This window comes from Carcharhinus amblyrhynchos, chromosome 20 (genome assembly GCF_965287045.1).
Source record: "Carcharhinus amblyrhynchos chromosome 20, sCarAmb.v2.hapA, whole genome shotgun sequence".
Classification (NCBI taxonomy): Eukaryota; Metazoa; Chordata; class Chondrichthyes; order Carcharhiniformes; family Carcharhinidae; genus Carcharhinus; species Carcharhinus amblyrhynchos.
In genome coordinates, this window is record NC_137343.1 from 6,507,857 (window position 1) to 6,530,719 (window position 22,863).

At 40.0% G+C, this 22,863-nt stretch overlaps 1 protein-coding gene and 1 non-coding gene across 12 annotated transcripts in view; both read left to right on the forward strand.

The window, feature by feature from the left end:
- The window catches only part of fbrsl1 (fibrosin-like 1), an 884,033-nt gene that overhangs the window by 722,326 nt on the left and 138,844 nt on the right, over positions 1–22,863 (forward strand). The window lies entirely within an intron of this gene.
- LOC145356221 (U2 spliceosomal RNA) lies at positions 8,661–8,851 on the forward strand. Its single transcript, XR_013889088.1, has one exon. It is a non-coding gene; the product is annotated as a U2 spliceosomal RNA (small nuclear RNA).

Genomic DNA, 22,863 nt, shown 5'->3' on the forward strand with positions numbered 1-22,863 from the left:
TGCAAGTTAGGACATGGACAATACAGTTTTGGATGGCCTCAAGCTTACAGAGGGTACAATATACCATTGAAGGTGATTCTCTGGCTATAACTGGATAGATAAGAATGGAATCAAATGAGTCTAGTTCCACCCAGGAAGATGATGATAGAAGGTGTTTTATGGAGTATGGCTTGGTCACCTGTCAAAGGCTGAAAACTGGGTGGAAAAGAATGAAGACGGGTAGCTTACCTTTCCTACAGTCAAATAGAATGCCATTTATGACTTTGGTAAAAGCCATTTGATACTGTGTAGGGACAGAAACCTAATTGGAGGGATTCAAATAGGAATACTGGAAAAGGTGAATATGGATTTGGGAGTGCTGTGTGAAAAGTACTACATAAAAAGAAGTTATTGTCCCTTGAATGCCCATAATTAAATTTCCCAGCATTTCCCTAACCCAATCTCTGACCTCGTCGAAGGCATACATAATCCCCAAGAGTGTCTCTGGCCCAAAAATGGATTACTAATGTAAACTACTTTGAGCTCTGTGATTTTATGCACAAATTAAAATAATTTTTCAAAGTAACTGTTGGGTATTATGTAAAACTTATCCTCTCATTAACACAGTTGATTCTATTTTTAAAATGCCTTATATTCGATGTAAAATGTAGACCATGGCAGCCATGCTGCTCTTAAAGCCTGCTGTGCAGAAATGAAACAGTAAACATGCAACTGGGAAACCATACTAACTACAGACATAAATTTTCAATATGTTTCATTAGTGTAGCAGGCTTTTATAGCATTCACTGCATAATGGCCCAACAGCGACAGCATTTATCGTAAACCTGAAGCACTCTTCTCAACACAGATATTACCTTTTAAATATAATAGTATTATCTCCAAGTTTTTTATAAAGCTGAAATATTAGGACAATAATACAACAACCTGAAAATGTTTTAACTTCAAATGTGGATTCTAATATATTAGTTATATACCTGCAAATAGTACTGTCAAAAGTGTAATCTGATTAACATTGCTTACACTGTAATAGCAGACTTATTTTAAGATTTTTACATTCCAAGAATATTTTGTTAAATCTGTTGTAACACTGATATATAATAAATATCCACTTTCAACTATTTGTCTTTATTGTAACACTCATCAAACAATATAGTTTATATTTTGAGCTGTTGTATGTATGTATGTATGTATGTATGTAGCGAATGTTGTGTACAAAAACAGATTGCCAATCCAGTATGAATGTACTTTCCAGTAATCTACATTATCAGAATATATAGATCTCTTTTAATTACATCCTTTTCAGTCAGCAGTTAAATGCTTTTTTTTCCAAACTTGTTTTCCAGCAACGTATTCAAGGAAATGAAGTGTGTATGTAACAAATTCTAAGATTAGACCCAGAGATTACAGTGGTCTCGTTGGTAACCTTCAGGAAGGAGCTTAGGTTATGCATAGATATTTCCAGATCAAAGCTTTCCCCCTCAATTCTGCCATTTGCCTGAATATTGCTGTAAACAATTTCTGGCTTGCTGAAGGAAGTCAGATAATCTTAGCTGATTTGCGGTTGCCCCTTTATTGGCTTGCCAATTGCTGGTTTCTATAATTCAGAAAGGTGGGGGGGAGCATATGTTGAAATTTCTGACCTAACAACCTTTAACTGTATTGAAGAGTAGAATACAGACAAGTTACCCTTTGAGAACAAAGCGTACGTGGCAGCTTTCATGAAAGATAAAAATCCCCTGTAATTATGGTTTGTAAAGTGTATACTGTGTAAAGTATATCATGGATGTGTAGAAAGCTGAGATCACAACATTACACCCTGAATATTGCTTTATCAATGGTGTCCTGCTGGTGTGCAATGAGCAAAAACATTAGTTTTGTCAAATTCACTAAGTGTTGAAATGTGTTTTACACTTGCTGTGTTCAATAGACCAGTATATGTTTTTGGATGAATTTTTGGAGACTGGTTTCTCCAGGCTCAAGTGTGGCACTTTGTCATTTCCAGTTGATTTGGAAAAAAATTCTGAGAAACTTTTGCTGTTCTCTTATGACTGCACTATAGCCTTGTACAAATTCAACAAAGAGGGGTTTCTCAGTAATTTAGTTCATAGCAGCCTAATTTTGTGGATATCACCAAAGATAAGGTTGATTGAAGGAAACTTAAGCAGACTTAGCCCATAAAGGCCACCTGTGCTAGAAAATCATTCATCCTCTTTCCATATTGGAACTGAAACAAACTTTCTAGGGATCACCAGTATCTGAGTTATTATCACTCACTGCTGTCATTTTGTGCCATCATGCATCTACTTGAGACAAGTTTTGAATGCATAACAGGATCTTCATACATCCAAACTACAATATTTGGTTGGGCACTGCCATTGGGAAATCAATTGCTTCGTCTTCATATTTTATTTCTTTCTTTCCTGTTCCAATCTATCAACCTGTTGCTTACTCTGAAGCCATAGACTGGAGTATGTTTCCAGAGGGCACATCCAATACCTCACTGTGCTTCACTTCTGACCCCAGATATTGAATATTAGCAGGCTATTTGACTATATTAGGGGCCTCAGTTGAGTTTGATCTATACTTGCCAGATGTACAATTACATAAGGTACCACTGGATAACAACCAGGGTGACAAGTTTGTTTTCCCTCTTCACAGGGGTGCTAATGTTCCTAGTGCCACCCCAGCTCAGTTACATGTGCAGAGGTTAATAGAAACTAGAAGCAGAAGTAGGCCATTCAGCCTATCAAGCCTGCTCTGCCATTCATTTTGATCATGGCTGATCATCAAATTCAATATCCTGATTCCCCCTTCCTCCCAGTATCCCTTTTGCCCCAAGAGCAATATTTAATTTCTTCCTGAAATCAGACAACATTTTGGCCTCAACTACATTCTGTGGGAGTGAATTCCACACATTCACCACCTCTTGGGTGAAGAAATTTCTCCTTACCGCAGTTCTAAAAGGTTCACCCCTTATCCTCAAACTGTGACTCCCAGTTCTGGACTCCCCCACCTTCAGGAACATTCTTTCTGAATCTACCATGTCTAACCCTGTTAGAATTTTATAAGTTTCTATGAGGCCCCCTCTCACTCTTCTAAACACTGGTGAATATAATCTTAACTGACTTAGTCCCTGCTCACGTGACAGACCTGCTATCCCAGGAATCAGCCTGGCAAACCTTCACTGTACTTCCTCAGATAAGGACACCAAAACTGCACACCAAGTGTGGCCTCACCAGTGCCCTATACAATTGCAGCAAAACATCCCCTTCCTTATACTCAAATCCTCTCGCTATGAAAGCCAACATACTATTTGCCGCCTTTACTGCCTGCTGTATCTGCACACTTAGTTTCAGTATCTGATGCACAAGGACTCCAAGGTCTCGTTGAGTATCCCCTTCTCAATTTACACCCATTCGAGTAATAATGATTTGTCTTCCTATTATTGCTACCAAAGTGGATAACCTCACATTTATCCACATTATACTGCATCTGCCATGCAGCTGCCCACACACTCAGCCTGTCCAAATTACACTGAAGCAGCTCTGCATCCTCCTCAAAACTCACCCTACCACCCAACTTTCTCATCTGCAAATTTGGAGATAATATATTCAATTCCCTCTTCCAAATCATTATAATGTGAACAGTTGCGGTCCTGGCACAGATCCCTGCGGAATCCCACTAGTCACTGCCAATCAGGAAAAGGCCCTTTTATGCCAACTCTTTGTTTCCTGTGTGCTAACCAGCTTCCTATCAATCTCAAGACATTACCTGCAATCCTAGTTAACTTTATATATAGTCTGTTATGTGAGACCTTGTCAAAAGCCTTCTGAAAGTTAAAATAACCACATCCACTGGTTCTCTTCAGTCAACTCTACTAGTTATATCCTCAAAAAATTCCAATAGGCTCATCAAGCATGATTTCCCTTTTGTAAATCCATGTTGACTTTGTCTGATTATGCCGTATTATGAAACCCTTGATAATGGACTCTAGTAACTTCCCTGGTACTGATATTAGGCCCACTGGCCTATTGTTCCCCATTTTCTCTCGACCTCCCTTTTTGAATAGCAGGCTTACATTAGCTACTGTCCAATCTGTAGGAATTATTCCAGAGTCCTAAGAATTTTGAAAAATAACCACCAACGGATCTACTATATCCAGGGCCACTTTCTTAAATACTCTGGGATGAAAGTTATCAGGACCTGGAAATTTATCCACCTTCAATCCATCAATTTCCCCATTTCTCTACTAATGCTGATTTCCTTTAGCTCCTCTCTGAAACTTGTTTCTCTGAGCACTTCTGGTACATTATTCACGTTTTCCTTTGTGAAGACGGAAGCAAAGTACAAATTTAATTCCTCAGCCATTTCTTTATTCCCCATTATGAATTCTCCTGTTTCTGACTGTAAGGGGCCTACATTCGTTTTTGTCAATCTTTTTCTCCTTGCATCTCTATAGAAACTTTTATAGTCAATTTTTATGTTCCCCGCTAGCTAACTTTCTTACTCTATTTTTCCCTTCTCAATCAATCTCTTGGCTCTTCTTTGCTGAATTTTAAATGCTCCCCACTCTCAGGCTAATTGCTGCTTCTTGCTAATTTGTATGCTTCTTCCTTGAATCTAATACTATCTCTAATTTCCCTTGTAAGCCATGGTTTAGCCACAATTCCATTACCATTCTTGTGCCAAACAGGAATAAACAACTTCTATAGTTCACCTATTCGTTCCTTAAATGCCTGCCATTGCCTGTCCACTGTCTTTCCTTTCAGTAATGTTTCCCAGTCCATCATGGCCAATTCATACCTCATGCCATCGTAATTACCTTTATTGAGATTCAGGACCCTGGTCTCAAAATCAACTACACCATTGTCCACCTTGACAAAGAATTCTACCATATTATGATCATTTGTCCCCAAGGGTTCTCTCTCAACTCAATTACCAATTAATCCTTTCTCATTGCACAACACCCAGCCAAAGATGGCCTGCTTCCTTGTTGGTTCCTCAACGTATTGCTCCAGAAAATCATCCTGTATACACTCCAGAAGTTCTTCCTGTATTGTACATGACTAATTTGACTCTCCTAATCTAAATGCAGTTTAAAGTCACCCGTAATCACAGATGTCCCTTTAACAAAAGTATCTCTGATTTCCTGTCTAATGCTTTTCTCAACATTACCACTACAATTTGGTGGACTGTATACCATCCCCACCAATGTTTTTGCCCATGGTTGTATCTTAACTCGACTGGGAGAACAACTGACTTCCAGCAAGAACACATTAATTGTACCTTATAACTGCAAACATGTCACCTCATCCACTGATTAGTGTACTACTAATGGATGCAACATGACCACAATTATCAACAACTGAACTTTAATTTTGGAGTTTTCACATCATCTATGCTAATATATCTTTTCTCAATATCGCATCAATATCATCTTTAATCAACAATACAACGCCACTAACTTTTCCTTTCTGCCTGTCCTCCCTAAGCACTGAATAGCCCTCAGTGTTTAGTTCCCATCCTTGCTCACCTTGGAGCCCCATCTCCATAATGCTGACTATACCCTTTACATCTATCTGTGCAACTAATTCATCCATTTTGTTTCGAATGCTCCAAGCATTGGCACTTCTAACATTCCTTTTCCCTTTCCTACTATTTTTTGCTTGGTCTTTATCTGGCTTTGTCCCTTGATTTCTCTGCCTCCTTATTCTCCTTACTGTCTTTTCCTCTTGTTCATAATTCCCCTGCTCTGAATCCTTGCAAAGGTTCCCACCCAATCAGTCCCAATCCCAGGTATAACCCTTCAGTTTGGACAGAACCCATCTCCCCCAGAACCTGTCCCAGTGCTCTTGAATACTTTCAACCTCGTATTCATCCTGCGTATCCTGCTGTTTCTACTCTGACTAGCACGTGGCACAGGTAGTAATCCTGAGATCACTACCTTTGAGGTCCTACTGTTCAGCTTGCTTCCTAGCTCCCTATATTCTGCTTTTAGGACCTCATCCTTCTTTTAACCTATGTCGTTTGTACTAATGTGTACCACGACCACTGGCTGTTTACTCTTCCCCTTCAGAGAGTCCTGCAGTCATCCGAGACATCCTTGACCCTAGCACCAGGAAGGCAACATACCCATCCTGGAATCTCGTTTGTGGCCACAGCAACACCTATCTGTTCCCCTTACAATTGAATCCCCTATGACTATTGCTGTCTCCCTTTTTTACTCCTCCCTGCTGCAGCAGAACCAACCGTGGTGCAATTTGGCTGTTGCTCTTTTTCCCTGAATGGCCATACCCCCAAAATGGTATATCTATTTTGCAGCAAAATGGTACAGGAGATTCCTGCACTCCTGCCTAGCTCTCTTGCTCTGCATGGTGGTCACCTACTTCCTTCCTCCCTGTGGAGTCTGAGCCTGTGGTGTGACCACTTCTTTATATGTACTATCCACAATACTTTCTGCATCATGGATGCTCCACAATGTCCCCAGCCACCACTCCAGCTCCGAAATGCAGGCTTCCAGGAGCTGCAACTGGAGACACTTCATGCACACAATCTGGCCCTGGGCACTGGAAATGTTCCCAGCATCCCACTTGGAGCACAAAGAGCAGACCACGACTTAGAGCTCTCCTGTCATGTCCTACCCCTTTAAATTAAACTTAAAACTTTTGGAAAATGTTTTGTTTCAGATTATATCCCATTCTCTAGGGCTTGTTACTACCGAATATAACCTTTACAAACTATAAACCTCAGAAATTACCTCTGAGACTGATAAAATTATTAAATACTTATCCAACCTTTCTACTTACCAATCAGCTCTTTCCCTTGTGTCCTCTATTACTGCGGAAAGACAACACCACACCTTGCTTTTACCTTGCTTATCCTCCTCATGGTGCATTTTTTTTTGGTTAGGTTGAGCCCAAAACCTTTATCCCTCAATTTGGTACTTTTTATTACTGCTTGCTTCTCTTTCCTTCTGATCTTTCTCATTTTTCTCTCCCATTCCTTATTTTACCAAAATGTTCTCAATAGTTATGTCTCTGTCATCTTTAGAGAGAAAGGTGCACAGTCAAGCAAGATGGGTGCTGAGAGCCAAATGGGGTTGCTGCTTAGGAGCATCCCTGAAGCTGTACTCCTGCATGCTTTATTCCAACATGAGACATTTTAAAGCACTTAATGAGATGTAGTTTTTATAAACTAGAATGTTTTGTCAGTTAAGATTAAGTCCCAGTTGGCTTTGATTGCCCAAAGTGTGCTAATGCGCCACATGAACCTAATTATCAAGATCCCTACATAGCATTTGTAATTTTTTTTAAAAAATCTTTGTTCCATCTTAGCTGACTGCATGTTCACACCAGTAGTGTAAAGTTTTATTTTAAGATTCAAAACTGGAGCTTGGCTAGAAATTTAAATTGCCATAAGAACAGACCTTCAGCATGAATGGCCATTTCCATCTTACGCTCCAGCCATTTTTTAAAGTTAATTCTGTGAGAGAAAATGGGGGATGCGGCACTGTTTAATGCTGTACAAATGATTTTGCTACATGGTGACATTTTAAGCCATGTAATTGATTGAGGATATTTAACTTTATCACGAAGCAGCAGCTGGCTGGTGTTACCACAACGGCTGAGTTCCTGAGAAAACTTATACAGCGGCCGCTAAATAAACCATGAGGCACTAGCAGCTGTCAGGAAAATTGTAAGAGGCCCTTAACCAAGACACATGGATGTTTATAATTCACAGTTTGCAATTGTTGTCACCAGAGATTTGTATTTCCTCTTTGCAGGGGGAAGAAAGGAAGGATAAAATTGGTACCATAACAGATACAGACGTTCCTTGTTTGAAAGATGGGATCCTATTATTTACTTAAGGAAATAGCTGGAGATTTATTAATAACCTCTGGCAAGTGAAATAGCTTTAGTGATTTCCATATGTGACCTGGTCTGCAGTCCTCTTGGCTGATTGAGCATTCAGCTTGAACCAAGGATCTGACCTTGCTTGTCTGAAGTGCTGTTGGTAGACTCCCAAATGTAGAGGCTAGCAAAACAAGTAATTTAACACTTTCAATTCGAGACACACAACGTCTTTACAAGGATGTGTGTTACAGATGGTTTAAAGTTACTATAATAATTGCAAAGGAAACCGTTTAATAAGATAGTGCATCTTTTGTTCTGCACAGATTGGATTTAGAAAGTACCAGAAATCAGTTAAGAACAGACTTCATTTGTTATTGACTTTGACATGTCGTTTGATATTTTATGTGAGCTCAAAGCAACATTCCTGCCTTTCTCGGAGAAAATGCAAAGTGCCGCATGATTTATTGCTTTTGTTGTAATCTGTGGAGGACCTTTAGTAATGGTTACTGGTCCATATCTGAAGTGCTTCCAAGAGATACAGAAGTGTACAAAAACTGCTTCAATATTTAGTGTCTTTCTAGGTGTCAAAAATGGAACATATTGCATCATTTCAAAGTTTGTGTGATTGGCAAAATGAGTCTTTTTAAACTGAATTATGTAATTAAAAAACTAGCATTCTGAAAGCTGCTTCCTGCCTCCAGTATTTGTATCCCAGAAGAAGAGGGTAATCAAGAAATTTTTGGAGATTTTTTGCAGGACGGTTTTATATATATAAAAAAATTAGGTAGGTCAAAAAACTAAAATGTGATTGCTTCTCGGCCTTTTGGCTAAGATCAAGTGTATGTTGACATGCCGTGCTTGGTTGAAGTTATTAGGTTACATTTTAGTTTCATTTGGAGCAATTTTTAAAAGCGGCATCTTGGTCTTTTGGCTAAGATACAAATGCGATCAAGCCTTGGAGGAGGAGCTATACCTACTCCAATCAGCTTGGATCATGTAGATCAAGCTTAAGACAGGAGGTGAGAGCCCTGTCTTGTCAGCTTGAATCGGGAATGTCCCAACTTGTTGAGACTCTGAATTGGACTTGATTTGATTGAATTGGAATAAAAACAAAAAAAAAGATAATGATCCAGGAAAAGTAACAGGATGAGCAACAAAGTGATCATTATTTTAGTTGTGTTTCAACTCTTAAAATTGTACCTTAATTACTCCAGTTAATAATTTCAATATCCCAAAGCCACCTGGCCAGAAAGAGAAAAAATTTACTGTACTTAGCCTGCAGTCCAAGAGCTAATACTGGCGCCAGTAGTTCTTCTTGCATATGTTGTGTTTTAAGGTACCACATTCCAAATTTAGCAACAATATATTACGCTCAACACTTTGTAACTTAATTTTATTCTATCCATCCCTTACGTCCACAAATATCAGATGGCTGAAATGTGATTATATATTGGCATCAAGTACAAACTGGACTCCTTCATGCTGCTGTTTGCTTATGAAGTGGCTGTAAGAAGTAAGTAATCTTTCTGCTCTCCAAAATGAAGAATAAAACATTCTGCATTTGTCGAGTGCTCACAGATTACTTGTAGCTGTTGCCTTCAACCATTTGGAGCAGTGAGCTGTATTCATGAGTCAGATCTGGTAAGATGAGTACAATGAGTCCTCACTTGTGATTGCAAATCGAAAATTGTGACTTTAAGGGAATCATGGGTTCCCTTGGAAAATGATAATTTGGACGTTTCTCACCCAGAAAAAACAATGTGCAAATCGAAATACTGTACCATAATATGTGCAGCACTGTGCATTCCAAGCTGAAATAAAATACACCACTAAATATAAAATAAATATACTCTGAGATACAATTAAGTTCTTTATAAAGGTTACAGCATGGTACTCATCTCTATGATCTATAGAGACCTTTGAGTCAGCAGAATCATAGTTAAACACTATTTGCGATTAATTTATTTTCTTGGAGCTTTTGGATCATAATTTTTATCTTCTTATCTCTCCTGAATTTCCTGTTTCTCATTTTTTCTCTCTATCACTCGTTGCCTTTCTTTCCACTTTCATCCTTCCTCCTTGGCATCCATCCCTCTTTTTTTACTTGGTGTTCCATGAGATTGGGAACTTCACAAGGAGGCTCCACATCCCCTTTGGAACCCTTCCAAGAGCCATTTTGAGTTTCCTGTTGCTTCATGATGGGAAGGGAAAACATTGATGGAAATCCTGTCAGAAGAGTTGCATGTTAAGATAGATGGGCACTATTAATGAAGATGTATTGGAAGAAATGACCTCTCTTCCAGTTGGTTGTGGGACTAAACCAGTTCAATAGCACAACACTGCCTAGGTACAGAGGCACTTGCCTCCATTTCCTGGCAGTCAACATGCTCTGTATTTTGGGGCTTTAGCTAGCAGTTTGGTAGTTTATGTACACAGTTAACAATCTGTCAGCCCACTGTGCCTCCCTACCTGCCACTTAGAGTTCTCCAAGCTACTTGTATTATGCACCAGAACCAAGCAGAGGGTAATTGCTATTCCTTTTTGATAATGTCTATTCTCGCTCTCTTTCACTGGTTTTGTTGATTCCTTGCTTTCTGGCTGATCCCTCTTATTAATTTCCCTTTCTCTGGCTGATCCATGTTAGTAATTTCCCTTTTTCCCCTTATCCTGTATAACTAAACATCCTTAATCTTTCACACATGATCTCTCACGTCCTTGTTCTCATCACTTGTTCTCTCATCCTAACCAACCCTCTGTCTTGTTGATTCTGTTACTAAAATATCTCTCCTTTTGCTGCTTGACTCTTATCTCACTTTTCTCCATGTTAGTCTCTAATACCTCTCCAGACTTTAATTGCACTCTGTGTAAATATGAGAAAGCCCTATCAGATAGTACAACTAGATCCCTAAAGTTCTAAATGTGAAAGGTTGCTGTAAAAACTAATTGTTGCTGCTGCCCCTGCTTCTGGGGATGGTCAGTAAAGTCAGATGAAACAATCAAGGCTTTACAGACCAACAGCAAGTTTCTCTCTTGGTGTGGGCAGAAAATTGGCAGTGGTTGGTACTAATTTCAGTGGAAGAATAATTGAGTAAGAAGTATAACAGGCAACCGATCTACAAGTGTCAGTTTACTACCCAACCCAAAAGTGTATGTTACTTCCAATATGAGTAGGGCTTATGGTAATTGGTATTCAATTTAGATAAATGTGAGGCCTCACACTTGAAGTTATTTGGCATAATAAATGATGATGATTAAACTCAGACTGAGATGAGAGAGTGATAGTATATTAAGGACATCCATTCATTGAAGAACAACATCAATAGCGTTTAGGTTAATGCAGTCAGGTCAGACTATTTATTTCTTGAATAATACATTCAATTCTGATGACCAAGAGACGAAAAAAATGGTAGCTTTGGAAATGGTGCAGGAAGGATAATGAGGCTGAATCCTCATGCCAGATATCTGAACTACAACAGCAGCTTATAATTTATGTAAAGTTATAGGGGTGCTCTCTCCGTAGTATATGGCTGCACAGTGGTTAGCATTGCTGCCTCACAGCACTAGGGACCCAGGCTCAATTCCCATCTCGGGTCACTGTGAGGAGTTTGCACTTTCTCCCTATGTCTGCCTGGGTTTCCTCCCACAGTCCAAAGATGTGCAGGTTAGGTTGTTTGGCCATACTAAATTGACCCTATGTCAGGAGGATTAGTAGGGTAAATGAGCGTTATGGGAATAGGGCCTAGATGGGATTGTGATTGATGCAAACTCAATGGGCCAGATGGATTCCTTCTGCATTGTAGGGTTTCTATGATCTATAGTGTAATAAAACAGCCCAAGATGCTTCGCAGGAGCATGATCAAACAAAATACAATACTGAGATAAAGGCAAAATACTGCAGATGCTGGAATCAGAAACAAAAACAGAAAATGCTGGAGAAATTCAGCAGGTCTGACAGCATCTGTGGGGCGAGAGTAGAGCCAGTGTTTCAAGCCTGGCTGAGCCTTCGTCAGAGCTCAAGGGAAACTGAATCATGTTGAGAAATATTTGTAAGGTGAATGGAGAGTTCTGGCCTCAGACAGAGCATGTAACAGCACAGACAGTTTACAGATTACTGATTAGAATGCGAGTCTTTATAACTAACCTGCTATTCAAGTCTTAAAGAGGCCAACAATGTGAGTGGAAAGAGCATTAAGCACAGGTTAAAGAGATGTGTATTGTCTCCAGACAGTACAGTAAGTGAGGTTTTGCAAACCCAGGCAAGTCATGGGGGTTACAGAGTGCGACATGAACCCAAGATCTCTGTTGAGACTGTCCTCTTGGGTTCATGTCGCACTATCTATAACCCCCATGACTTGCCTGGGTTTGCAAAACCTCACTTACTGTACTGTCTGGAGACAATACACATCTCTTTAACCTGTGCTTAATGCTCTTTCCACTCACACTGTCAGCCTCTTTAAGACTTGAATAGTAGTTTAGATGTAAAGACTCGCATTCTACTCAGTAATCTGTAAACTGTCTGTGCTGTTATATGCTCTGTCTGAGGCCAGAACTCTCCATTCACCTGGCGAAAGGAGAAACCCTGAAAGCTTGTGAGTTTACTATCAAATAAATTGGTTGGACTTAAACCTGGCGTTGTCAGATTTCTTACTGTGTTTACCCCAGTCCAACACTGGCATCTCCACATCATGAGCAATATTTGGTCAGATTACCAAAAGCTCAATCACAGAAGTTGGCTTTAAGGGGTGTCTAAATGAAGGAGAAGTAGAAAGGCAGACAGCTGAAGGCACAATCATCAATAGTGGAGCAATTATATTGGGAATGCTGAAGGAATAGAAAAGGCTAATGTTGAGTACTATTTAAAGTTGAACCATAATGCTGAACAAATAGATGCAAATTGGCAAAAGAAAAGTTCAACAGTAACTTCAGCAAGTACTTCAAAAAGATTAACACCTCAAATAGTCTTGGAAATGCAGGCAAAAACTTTGCATTCATTCACAAGGTATTTGGATGCCTGAGGTAAGAGTCTAAATTTCAATAGGGTATTGCAGGATCTGACGAGGCTTCTGTATCTGTACTTAACAATGATCTCCCTATAATAGACTCCATGGCTGAAACCCCTATCTGTCCTTCCGATGGATTTTACTCTCTTCCAGTCCACTTTCACCCAAGAAACAATAATGATAGTAATAATGACAACACGTCACAAACCAATCTGAATCCCAGGTCTTTGGTGTTTCACATAGGGACATCACCAGGTTCTTCAGCCCTCAGATGTGTTTCTCCATTAAGTTAGATCATGGTTGATCTGTATCTGAACTCCACCTTTTCCACTTGGTTCCATAGCCAAATGGAAACCTAGTGCCCCCCCACCTTCCCCAACCTCAACAGAATTTTTTGAGGGACTAGGGGGAAGTGTTCCAGATTTCCACCACTTTTCCTGTTGCATTGTACAGGGTACTCCAGGTCAGTCTAGTTTCCAAAATGTATTCATTGGTAATTTTCTGTAATAGATCCTACGGTGAATATATTTCCTAACTGAAAAGTGACCACCAAATTATACACTCCCTGCACAAAAACAAAACCCAATTCCCTCACAAGATATCCAATCTCCATTCTCCCAGGATGCTAACAGTCTGGATTCTCGTACATGATGTGCATGAGCATTAGCCAGATTAAATGTTTGGAATAGTTGTGTTGATGCTTGCTTACAGCCACCTGTGAGCTGAAGCAAGAAACTTTTGGTGTTCTGCACAAGCAGGGTAAGATTAAGAAGCATACTGGATTCAGTCCTTAGGCTAAACATTAAACACTTGAGTTATTGCACATTTCAGTGTAAAGTTCTCTATGTTTTGTCCTATTTCTTACTCGCATGGTGTCCTCAGCAATATCATCTGAAAGCACCATGATAGTTTTCACCTCTACATCACTGCCACCTCTCTTGACTCGCACCTCCTACTAAATCACCTGACTGCTTATCCAATATCCAGTACTCATGAGCAGAAATTTCCTCCAGTTATAATGTGGAGATGTCGATGTTGGACTGGGGTAAGCACAGTAAGGAGTCACACAATACCAGGTTAAAGTCCAACAGGTTTATTTGGTAGAAGAGCTTTCAGGGCACTGCTCCTTCATCAAGAATTGAAGGAATAGGCCTTCAGCCCTTCGATTCTGCTCTTCCATTCAATAAGATCGTGGTTGGATCTGGCTGTGGTCTCAACAAAAATCTATCAAACTTTGCTTGAAGAAATTCACTGTCCCAGCCTGCTTTTTGGGGAGTGGAATTCCACAATTTAATATCCCTCTGAGAGAAGAACATTCTCCTAATTTTTGTCTTAAAAAAGAGGCCTCTTATTTCTTACCCTCTGACCCCTTACTTTGGTCTTCCTATGTGCACCCTATCAAGTGCCCTCGGGATCCTTTGGCCGGAATCTTCTTGGCTGTTCACACTGGCGGGACCTTCTGGTCCTGCCGACAATGCACCCCTGCTTCAGCGGAAGATCACACTGCTGCCAGCAAATGGCATGCTGCATCTCACTATGAGAAATATGCTGCCAGGAGGCCAGAAAATCCCCCCTTTTATGTTTCAATAAGATCACTTCTCATTCTTCTAAACTTCATTGGGTATAGACCCGTCTATTTCAACTTTTCATCAGAAGATAAACTCCTCATCCCAGGAATGAGTTGAGTCAAATGAACCTTCTCTGAACTGCTTCTAATAAGGTGACCAAAACATATTCCAAATGTGGTCTCACCAAAGCCCTGTACAACTGTAACAATACTTTTCAACTTTTGTATTTCATTTCCCTTGTAATAAACACCAACATTTAATTTGCCTTTCTAATCATGTGCTGTACATTTATACTAATATTCTGTGATTCATGTACCAGGACATCCATATCCCTCTGTGCCACTGAGTCTTGCAATCTCCATTTAAATATTTTAGTGCTTTTCTATTCTCCCTGCCACAAGTCCACATTATCTCAAATCGTACTTCATCTGCCAAATTTTTGCCCACTCAGTTAACCTGTTTAACCTTTGCAGCCTCTCTATACCCTTGACAACTTAACTTTCCGACCCAACTTGGTGTCTACCATACTTTCAGTCTCTTCATCCAACTCATTGCTGAAGAATCCTGCTTCAGACGCCGTGAAATAGGCTTCATAGCCCAAAATATGTTGACAGCAAGTCTTTATTGACAGTTCATAACTATGTACATAGTTACAGCGGAGAGTGCAAGTAAGGAGCTGATTCCAATCTCGGTCATTATCTAATTCTGTCCATCTCCATACTGACCTTGGCTCCAGGTCATGTCTTTTGGCATCACTGTGTGGATGGGAACTGTAATCAGTCTCACATTAAACAATATGTACCAGATTGCAAACGGTTGAGATTTCAATACTGATCCCTGGTTGCACGCCACCAGTTAGCTGAAAAAGCTGCATTTGTCCCTATTCTTGTTTCCTGTTAGCTAACCAATCCTTTATCCATACTAGCATGGAACCCCCAAAAGCATGTAATCTTATCTGGTGTTATAACCTTTATTAACTTTGCCCTGTCTCAGGTCATCTGCACAAACTTCACTCATACCTTTGTTACTTCTGCATTTGACTATTCCAGCACACTCCGGGCAGGTCTCCCATATTCTGCCTCCATGGTCTTACTCCTCTCTATCTCAATAATCTCCTCCAACTTCACAACTCTCCAAGATATTGGTGTTGCTCCAACCCTGACCCCTTGTGCATTCCTAATTTTATTCATCCCACCATTGGTGGATGGGCTTTCAGTTGCCTAGTACCTAAGCTCTGGAATACCCTCCCCACACCTTTTTATCTCTATGCTTCTTTCCTCCTTAAAAGACACTCATTAAAATATATCTTTGACCAAGCTTTTGGCCTCTTGATCTAATATCCCCCTAGATGGCTCAGTGTCGTATGTTGCTCTATAATGCTCTTGTGAAGCAGATTGGGACTTATTACATTTAAAATGCTGTATAAATATACTTTATTCTACCCCTCCGATGGAAATGGAAGGGTGGCATTTCCCCTACCAGCCCCTTGTGACCTGTCTGAATGAGATGGTCAGTTTGTGCCGAATTAGCAACACTTTTATTTCCATCAGGCAATGCCTGCTAAAAATTGGACTGAAAGTGCTCAAACTGATTTGCTTCGAATCTCAACAGCCAGCAGCTAGAAATGACTTTCATCTCATCGATCATAAAAGCAAAGTACTGTGGATGTTGGATCTGAAATAAAAACAGAAAATGCCGGATAAACTCAGCAGGCGCCTCTCCACAGCTGCTGCCAAACCTGCTGAGTCTATCCAGCATTTTCTGTTTTTGTTTCATCCCATCAATATAGGCAAAATTTAAGCTTCATCTTAACAGTGAAAAGCCAGTGTCTAACCCAATAGGTGAGAGACAGCTCCTCTATCCTAATATCCTCTGATGTGTGTGAGTTATGCATGCTTTTTTTAATTTGATTTCATGTCAACTTGCAACTAATTTTGATGTCTCCTATGATATTTCTTGGGAATTATTTTTCTTTATGTATAACAAAGTAACAGTGCAAAAATTTTCAAGACATGTTTCTGGAGCATGATGTAATTGTCAAAAAGAGCTGTCTGTCCGAAAGACGTGCTGGTTAGGTGCATTGGCCATGGCTAAGTTCTCCCCCAGTGTACCCAGATAGGCACCGGAGTGTGGCGACTAGGGGATTTTCACAGTAATTTCAATGAGGTATTAATGTAAGTTTGCCTGTGACACATAAATAAAATTAAAAACTAAGCTATCGTCAGTAATGCATACAAGGTAGTGATATTTCTTCACAGCTGTTTTGCTTTCAGTGTTACATTTCCATTAATGCTGTGTCTTCAACATGTTAAGTGCCTTAAAGGCCTCAGAAGATATTAGTGTTATTATTCAAGAACTGAAGGAATATTGAATTGATGCCATGCCGTATATTTGGCAGCAAGTTACATGAATATATACCTTGAATATATTATAAATCCATTCCAGCACACAGGATGACAGAAGTTCTTGCTGAACAGTATTTAACTGGAGCATTTTAAAATTAAATGTTACATAGTTTTATTTTTCAGCCAGTTTTGGAGGTTTGTCACACAATTGTCACAGCAATTGCTATGAACAAAGTATAATTGTGAGTTGAATTTTGTGTAAATATATTGAAGAAAAGTTTTGTTCATGAATCTTGGTGTGTGTGTGTGTGGATAGACTTACGACTGAAAGGTTTCAGGTCTTTTGAGTTTGTATATATACGTTTTAGTCAGTTCTTACCAACCCTCATATTAAATAGATGGGCTAAAATGGATTGCAGGTTCAGTGATTCTGGAAACAAAACACACAGTAAAAAAACTTTACTGTTGCCTCATGTCAGTAATCCTGTAATACTGACACGGAAAAAACAGGAATTGAGGGAGGGTACGTTCAGAGTGTGTATCAGAAAGAGATGAGGATTGTAAACTCTGCGAGAAGAAAAGCTGCAAGGCTAGTAGGACAGTGGTTTGCTGAATAATCCATTAGGGACTCAGTAAAGTGATTAGAGTTTAGCAGATATGTTACTGGAAGATTAATTTTGGGGAACTTGCTCTGTAGTCAAAAAAATTGAGTTTAGAATGCAATTTTTGGGTCAGCGAGAGATACAAGTTGGGGAGAAGCATCAAATGAATGCTAGGAACTCCCTTCGAGAAAACAGTTTAAGACTGTGCAAGTCGCAATGGAGAAACCTTGTATCAAATTAATTGTAACTCTTCACTGGTTTATGTGTTTGTACAGATAATACTGCAGTAAAGGAATCGTGTGAATTTGAATTCTCGTCTTATATTTGTACTGAGATCGTTCCAGCCGTTTTGTCTGGTGTAATATAGTTCAGTTTGCTTGTTTTAAGAACATAAGAACATAAGAAATAGGAGCAGGAGTAGGCCATCTAGCCCTTCGAGCCTGCCCCGCCATTCAATAAGATCATGGCTGATCTGTCGCTGCTCAGTTCCACTTTCCCGCCCTCTCCCCATAACCCTTAATCCCCTCTCTTATCAAAAACCCATCAACCCGCGTCTTAAAAATATTTAGCGAGGCAGCCTCCACCACTTCAACGGGCAGAGAATTCCAGAGATTCACCACCCTTTGAGTGAAGAAGTTCCTCCTCAACTCCGTTCTAAACCGCCCCCCTTTTATCTTGAGGCTGTGCCCCCTAGTCCTACTGTCTTTTTTGAGCGGGAAGAGTCTCTCCACCTCTATCCTTTCCATCCCATTCGTCATCTTATACGTCTCAATGAGATAATAAATATTTTATTATTTGTATTAGAAGTTCATCATCAGATCATGTGAATTTGTTCAGCAACTTTCCTCCTAAAAAAGAACAAGTTCTATCAAGATAATCTACCAAACCAGGTTTCACTCTGGGACCTGACTTGTCCAGCTTTAACAACAGCTGGGTTTGTAACACTGTGCTATACCAAATTAAACATGCCCCATTTCAGATTTCCCCCATTTCTTTATAGCTTAATATACTGCCCGAAATGGTACACATCTTCATGGACCAGGGCAGACCCAAACTCAATACCCAATCTGCAGAAAATTAACTGATCCCAGTTAATTGGGTTATCTCAGCACTGGAGCGATGGAAGTTTTGGGGAGACCTGGTAGACCTGATAGTCTAAAAGATTATGAGAGATATGGACAGAGTGGATAGTCAGAAGCATTTTTACAGGGTGAAAGAGTTAACTAGGGGGCATAGGTTTAAGCTGTGAGAGGCAAGGTTTAAAAGAGATGTAGGAGGCAGATTTTTTACACAGACAGTAGTGGGCATCTGGAACTGGTTGCCGGGGAGGTAGTGGAAGCAGATACAGTAGTGACTTTTAAGGGGCATCTTAACAAGAATATGAATGAGATGGGAATAGAGGGATATAGTCCCCAAAAGGGAAGGAGATTTAGTTAAGTCGGGCAGCATGTTGGGTGTAGGCATGGCAGGTGGAAGGGCTTGTTCATGTGATGTAATTTTATTTGTTTTTTGTTCTTTGTCTAGATAAACTGATAATTAAATTGCAGAAAATTAACTAATCCCAGTTAATTGGGTTATCACATTAAGTTGACCCACTGAAACTAGTAATGAAGGTGGAGAAGGTGGTCAAGAAGGCATATGGCATGCTTGCCTTAATCAGCCGGGGAATTGAGTTTAAAAATTGGCAAGTTATGTTGCAGCTTTATAAAACCTTAGTTAGGCCGCATCTGGAATATAATGTTCAGTTCTGGCTGCCACACTATCAGAAGGATGTGGAGGCTTTGGAGAGGGTAGAGAAATGATTTTACAGGATGTTGCCTGGTATGGAGGGAATTAGCTATGAGGAGAGGTTGGAGAAACTTGTCTTTTTTTCACTGGAGCGACAAAGGTTGAGGGGAGATCTGATAGAAATATAAAAAATTATGAAAGATATGGACAGAGTGGATAGTCAGAAGCTTTTTGACAAGGTGGAAAAGTCAATTACTAGGGGGCTTAGGTTTAAGGTGTGAGAGGCAAGGTTTAAAAGAGATGTAGGAGGCAGATTTTTTACAGAGTAGTGGGTGTCGGGAACTGGTTGTTGGGGAAGGTCGTGGAAGCAGATACAGTAGTGACTTTTAAGGGGCATCTTGACAAGTAAATGAATGAGATGGGAATAGAGGGATATGGTCACTGGAAAGATAGGGGATTTTAGTTAAGTTGGGCAGCATGGCGGTGTAGGCTTGGCGGGCTGAAGGGCCTGCTATTGTGTTGTAATTTTATTTGTTTTTTTGTTATTTAATGCTAATGCCACACAATCCGATGGAGGGTATCTTCAGTGTGAAGATGGGACTTCATCTCCACAAGGGTTGTGCAGTTATCACTCTTACCGATACTCTAATGCACCTGTGGCAGACAGATTGGTAAGGATGAGGCCAAGAATGTTTTTCCTTGTTGGTTACCTCACCACCTGCCACAGCCTGAGTCTAGCAAATGTGTCCCTTCGGACTCGGCCATCTTAGTCTGCAGTGGTACTATCAAACCACTCATGGTGATAAACATTGAAGTCCCCCACCCAGAATACATTATCTATTCTTCCAACCTCACTGTTTCCTCCAAGTAGTATTCAACATGAAGGAGTGCTAATTCATCAGGTGACTGAGGGCAGGCAGCAAGAGGTTTCCTTGCCCATGTTTGATCTGATGGTATGAGACTTCATGGGATCCAGAGTCAATTTTGAAGACTCCAAGAGTAGCTCCCTTCTGACTGTGCCGCTACCTCAGCTGGGAGGGTGATGGTGGCGTCTGCTAACTGACTAGAATATGACTATGTTGCTTGACTAGTCTTTCTCTCCCAATTTTGGCACAAGCCCCAGATGTTAGTAAGGAGAACTTTGCAGGGTCTACAGGACTGAGTTTGCCATTGTCAATGCCAGGTGACCCATTTCATTGCTTTGAAACTTTTTGAACAATCTGATCCAACTAAGTGTTTTGCTAGGTCATTTCAAAGGACCTTTAAGAGTCAAACACATTTCTGTAGGTCTGGACTAGGTGGGTATGGGAGGTTTCCTTCCCTCAAAGATATTCATGAAGCAGATGATACTGGTTTCCTGGTCATTGTTAGACTTTTACTTCCAGATGTTTTATTTCAAATTCCCCATACCTGCCTTGGTCTCTGGATTACTAGTCCAGCAACAATACCACTGTGCCACCAGTTCCAAGAACCTGGAATTAGTCATGTTTTGAACTGATAATACATTAGATTATATTTGTTAAATATACAAAAGTTGGTTTCCCGTATCGGTAGGTTGCTGGCTTTGGGAGTTACTGGAGAATTTGATGTTGTAATTCACCACTCCTCTCCTCGAATCACCAATACAAAAGCACTTTTGGATTGATGTATTTTAGTTAGAATCCCAGCAGAATCTCCTCCATGGACTGGCTCCACGTGCTAAAACCAGCTGTTTCATCCTGGCAAACAAATTATGGAAATTGAAAAAAAGGTAGTGTGCAAGTGCTGAAAGTATAGTTGCCACCATGCTGTGTTTGTATTGCAGAAGTTTTAAACATAAAAGCCACAAAGGCTAATGAACCCAGCTGGACCACAGGACATTGCCATCTGAAAACAGTATGCACTATGAATATCCCTTTAAATATGGAGCTGAGTGCATATCATCCAACGATGCAATTGTGATTTTTTTCCGTAGACCTCATACTGGGAAAACTTAGTAATTTTATGTAAGATGCATTTGATACATTATTTGCTCATACATTGCTATATCAGAGGTGAAATCACTGGTAATCAGGTGTTTTTCAGCAAATGTTTCTTACTCAGTACAGTAAGGGTGCAGTAATAACAACATGGTGCAAATGGCCATTATGTTGGTAGGTTATTCAATCACAGGCTCGAAGGGCTAGATGGCCTACTCCTGCTCCTATTTCTTAACCCCAAAAGTGATCCAAGTGTTGTCCACATATTTCCATCAGGCTGGCAGGATCACTAACAATCTTTTCATATCTCTATCGCAATGTTTTCATATCTCTATCCCAGTGATAATTAGATCAGTGGCAGTACCTCTAGTGCTGCCTTTGCTGAGATCAACTGTCTTGATCAAGACCAGGCTGAAAATTTAGGCCTTCATGGAGCTCAATACACAGCACTCGGTGCTTTTACCTGAGGACAGGTAAATGTTAGTCTTGCTGCTCTGGGAATAGTGCCAATGGGTGTCAGTTTACACTATGGAGAGGAAGGATAGAGAAGTAACCAGAAAAGAACATGAACATAAACAGATTCAGGGAAAAGGTTGAAGCTAGGTGTTCCATTTTTTTGCAGTTTTATTTCAGATTTCCAGCATCCACAGTATTTTGCTTTTATCGAAGATGAGATGTCTAGTCATAACTCCCATTGAGGTAAGTTCCACTTTATATAGATGCAAGGATTAAAAAAAAAGCAACTTTCATCTTTCTTCCTTTTGGTTTAATACTAATATCAGATTCTTGTTTCTGAGGAATTTGATGAATGCTTCTTAATGGCTTAATATTTAATATAACATGTTAATGGAGGTCACACTTGCAGACGTTGAAGTTCTTTTTCATTTTCACATAACGGAAAGCTTCAGCTTTCATATTTAAAAATGACATTTTGCAAAGATGCATCCACATGCACATTAGTATTCTCCAAAACTCCTACACAGCTGAAAATGATGTTCTCATCTCAGTGTCCCTCGGGGTGGACATATTGGTCTGTACTGTCCTGCTGTGATGCTGAAGTACTATGTCCTTTGCACAAACCACCACTCTGTGTGAAATGCTCCAACAGACAGTGGCCGTGGTTGCTCCTCAGCGGCTGTCTGTCCCTGATGAATGCAGTCCTTTTGGTAAGCTGACCTCTTCTCTTGCAGACTACTGTGACATTGATACAGCTCTCTTAATGATGAGAAATGGAGTTATAATGCCGGTTGTTGAACCGTAGGCTGCAAATAAATGTGCTTCAGAGAACTGCCATCAGCGCCTTTAAATGGATTATATATTTTGTTTGGTAATCCAATATTTAATACCAGTCTAATCTCGAGTGGTTATCTCTATTCCACTCAGTGACAAGTGCCCTGATTTTTCTTCCCTCAAATGGACCGAATCACTGTTCCTAGTTTCATTCTTTTTATTATTTATGCTTAACAATATTATTTTATTATCTGTCTGTCCTGATTGCCCTTCAATTTTATATATTCATTCCTTTGTTAGTGACCCGTTCCTCAGTTTCTAACCAGTAAAGTCCACCTCATGCATTGCCTGCTGCCTTTTTTTTTAGAAAGCCTTCACTGTTCTATGTTTCTATTGATCTTGAATGCTGTAAGATGCAAATTACTATGCTTGACAGGGTTTGGGGCATTTTATCATCAATGGAAAGTAATTATCCCCAGCTACACTGATATTGGATTGTTAAGCTTGAGGATAATGCGCTACGCAAGTCCTCAGAAACTGGTCCACCTCTGGGATTTGTGTGAATATGATGGATAGAGG